Source organism: Cervus elaphus, chromosome 2 (assembly GCF_910594005.1).
Source record: "Cervus elaphus chromosome 2, mCerEla1.1, whole genome shotgun sequence".
Taxonomy (NCBI): Eukaryota; Metazoa; Chordata; class Mammalia; order Artiodactyla; family Cervidae; genus Cervus; species Cervus elaphus.
The window spans coordinates 13729304-13733564 of NC_057816.1; positions in this window are offsets into that span (position 1 = coordinate 13729304).

The window sequence follows — 4261 nt, forward strand, 5'->3', positions numbered from 1 at the left end:
ATGTATACAACCCTGCTTAGGCACATGGCCTTTATTATTTCCAAATATTGTCATAGTTTTAAAGTCCCTTATGGATATCATGTGTGTGTGTGTGTGTGTGTGTGTGTGTGTGTGTGTGTGTGTGTGACTCAGTCATGTCCAACTCTTTGTGATTCCATGAACTGTAGCCTGCCAGGCTCCTCTATCCAGTCCATGGAATTCTCCAGGTAAGAATAGTGGAGTGAGTACCCATTCCCTTCTCCAGGAGATCTTCCCAATCAAAGGATCGAACCCAGGTCTTCTGTACTGCAGGTATATTCGTTACCATCTGAGCCACCAGGGAAACCATGGACATTGTACTCTACAGTTTTTTTGTTTTTTTAAGTTCTTTGATCAGCCTTTTGTATCCCCCAACTGTCATCCTTGGTTTAGGCAGACATGATGTTAAGTGCCACTGTCTGTTCAAACACCCCAGGGAGAAAGCTGTTCACAGTGACAGCTTTACGTGAGGTCAGATTAAGACGAGGCTTGACAGTGGAGGTTTCCAGGGAGATGCCAGACACGTTAATAAGAATTCTCTAGGAACAGGGCTTTTCTGGGAGAATCCAATACCTCTCCTGTTTTTGTAGTTGTTAGGCTGGTGTTTTTCTCAAGTTCTGTGGTTGCCAGGATGTTTAATTTAAAGGCTACTGTGGAGATGGGGCAAGAAGGATGGGAATGTGATAAATTAAAACACCACGAACCTCACTGTTCTTGCCAAGATGCAGCCATTTTTCTTGAATAAGTGGTTCTTGGATTATTGCAAGTTTTTAACTAATTTCCAGATCTCTGAAAAAGTTGATTTTGACAACTTTTGCCAATGCTCTCATTTGTTTTATGGAAGAATGGATTTTAGAGATTCTTACTCTTTTATTCCAGTATTTTCTGAAGTGATCTCTAAAATCTTCATCTTCTGAAGGCATTTGTGCTCCTGTGTGCTTAGTCGTGTCTGACTCTTTATGACCCCATGGACTGTAGCCCACCAGGCTCCTCTGTCCATGGAATTTTCCAGGCAAAAATACTGGAGTGGGTTGCCATTTCATTCTCCAGGGGATCTTCCTGACCCAGGGATCGAACCCACATCTCCTCTGTCTCCTGCATTGCAGGTGGATTCTTCACCAACTGAGCCATGGGGGACGCCCATTTACACCTGCTCACTTCTCACCACACCGCCTTTCCTTGTTGGTAACCATAAGGTGCTTTGCTATGTCCTGCGGCCCTTTCTATTTGGTAAAGAAGTTCATTTGTGTCCATTTTTAGACTCCACCTCTAAGTAATACCATATGATAGTTGTCCTTCTTTGTCTGACTTCACTTTTTATGATCCTCTCTCCTTCCTTGTTGCTGGACAGGGCATGATGTCATCCTTTTTATGGCTGAGTGATATTGCTCTGTGTGTGTCCCCATCTTCTGTATCCACTCATCTGTCCTTCTCTGATTAGCCTGCTTTCTTGTCTTGGCTAGTGGGGCTGAGATCGAGGGTTACCCATGCTTTTAAATTTTAGGTTTGCTCTGGATTTATTTCCAGGTATTGGATCGCTGGGTCCTAAGGTAGTTCTGTGTTATTTTTGAAATGAACATCCATACTATTCTCCCTATTGGACGTACTATGTGATTGCAAAGAACGCTGCAGGAGGGTTCCCTTCTCTCCACACCCTCTCTAGCATTGATTGTTTGTAGAGTGTTTGGCCATGGCCACTCTGACCAGTGTGATGTGGAAATTGCTGTAGCTGGGATTTGCATTTCTCTAATGTTTAGTGATGTTGACATTTTTTCATGTGATTTTTTAAAAGACTGTGAATTAAACTTGCATCTTGAAATTGGCTTAATGTCTGCCTTCTTTTGGATTCTTTTTCGATGACAACCCGTAGGACATTTTTCGAGGGCAGCTGTTTTTTACTTACAGTCCCTGGATCCTTGTGAATATTAAATGCCCAACTGCACGGCTCTTCATGGTGTTATTACAGAAAATGGCCACAAGGCGACAGCACTTCTTCATGCCGAATGCTTTTTTTTTCCCCCCTTGTAAATTCCTTGTTATTTTCTGCTGGAATAGAGTGGATTTCTGATGTTGTGTTTGTTTCAGGAACTTGATTCAGTTATACATAGATGCTTATTCTCTTTAGGGTTCTTTTTTGCATGTAGGTGATTACAGTATGTTCAGTAAACTTCCCTATGCTGTTCAGTAGGTACTTTTTTTTTCAGTAGGTACTTTTTAATCCTCTATTTGATGTGTGTGTGTGTGTGTGTGTGTGTGTGTTACTTCCAATCTCTTAGTTTATTCCACTTGCATCTGGAGGTGGGGGTCTCTCCAGACGGAAACAGGAACTCCAGGTTCATTTCGGGGACACACCACCTGCTACATGCTCCCAGCTCGCTCTGCCCCAGGACGCTCCAGCCTTGGCACCCAATCCAATCGGGCTCCAGGGATGTGACACCGCAAGTCACGATGCCTTGAGGGGAGCAGAGTCGGAATATCCTTTCCGTTTTATCTGTCTTCATCCCATCATTTGAGCTGGAGCATACAGGTGAATTACAATCTTGTGAGTGTTTTGTTTTTTCCTTTTCCTTCTGTGACAAACTGTTTCACTTCTACATAGTGAAATATGAATATGTGATTTGTTGGGGTTTTTCCTTTATAGGTTAATGCAGAGCGTGGAGTATGTTTCCTTCTGTTACATGGTGGGTCCTGCTCACTTGTTTTACCAACAGAAGTGTGCATGTATTAGTCTGAAGCAGCTCATTTCTCCATGCCCCTCATCTTTATATCTTAGTGACCAGAAGTTTCTTTTCTAAGTCGGTGAGCCTGTGTCTCCAGGCAGTAAGTTCATTTGTATCCATCTGTAGATTACATAAGAAGTGATATACTATGGTATTAGTCTCTGCCTGTCTCTCTTACTTCACTTGGAATGATCATCTCCACTTTCTTTCCTTAAGCTGATCTGGGCACTTTTTCCTACTTCTTTATGGCTGAGATGTATCGCATTGTGTACACGTACCCTGCCCCCAATGTGTATCCCTTCACCTGTGCTCCTACAACTAACTTGCTTTTCTGTCTTGGCTGTTGTACATAGTGGAGCCAAAATTGCAAGGTTGCTCAACTCTATTAAAATTTTGGTGTCTCAACCTGGCTGCCTCGACCCCAGATGAGTCTGGACATGAGACCCATGCCTGCTCAGGCTCCCGGAATGGAAGAGCAGCCCGTCAGGGAGGTGGGAGGGGATAGGCTAGGCATTGCTTTCTATTCCTTTTCTCTAGTCTCATGCCTGTGCTACATTGGAGTATAGTCTATTTGCAGTTTTGTGCTTGTCTTCAGGGTACAACCACGTGATTAACTAATGACATATACATACAGCTTATCTGTTCTTTTTTGGATTCTTTTCCCGTAGAGGTTATTGCAGAAGGTTGAATAAAGTACTCTGGGTTGAATATCAGGCTCTTCCTGAGAGTCTATTAGAGAGACAGATTTCTGTGTACATGTGGTGGGAAGGAAGGAAATAATGATTTGGATTATCTATTACAGACAGAGATTTTTCTGTATATGTTAGAGGTACAAATTTCTGTGTCTTTTTGGAAGGAAGAAAGGACAGAGAGAATCCTTGTTGACTTGTTATTACAGATATAGATTTCTGGGTGTGTGTTAGCCCTGACATACTAATTCATCCTTGTCCTTTCACATTTTCTTGGAACCTTCTGTTTCTGTTTGAATTCTGAGAGTCACTTTTGTGGTGTAAGTTTATTCCTTTGTTACTCTTTTCTTATTTTGCCTAAAAGGATATCGTATGCTTTTTTCTTTCTCTGTCTGGCTGAGTTCACCTAGACTATAGTCCTTTAAGGTCCATCATTTTGATTATTACTGGCATAATTTCATAATTTCAGTGGCCTTTTTCATGGCTGAGTGATACTCCATTGTATATATGCACCACATCTTCTTTAACTTTTAATCTGTCCACAGATATCTTTCTGGTTCTGTGTCTTGGCTATTGTAAGTAGTGCTGCAGTGAATATGGGGTGCACATTTCTTTTTGAAAATGTTTTTTTCAGGATATAGGCCCAGGTGTGGGTATGTCAGATCAAGGGCTGCACTCTCTTGAAATCTTAATTTCTGGCATGCAGACAAACAGACTTTCTAGCAGCTGTTGCTAATGTCCTTTCCAATGACCATGTTAGCGGAGTTCACTCTTCTCCTAGCTGTTGCCCACATTTATTGTTTGTAGAATTGTGAGTATGGCCATTCTGAGGTG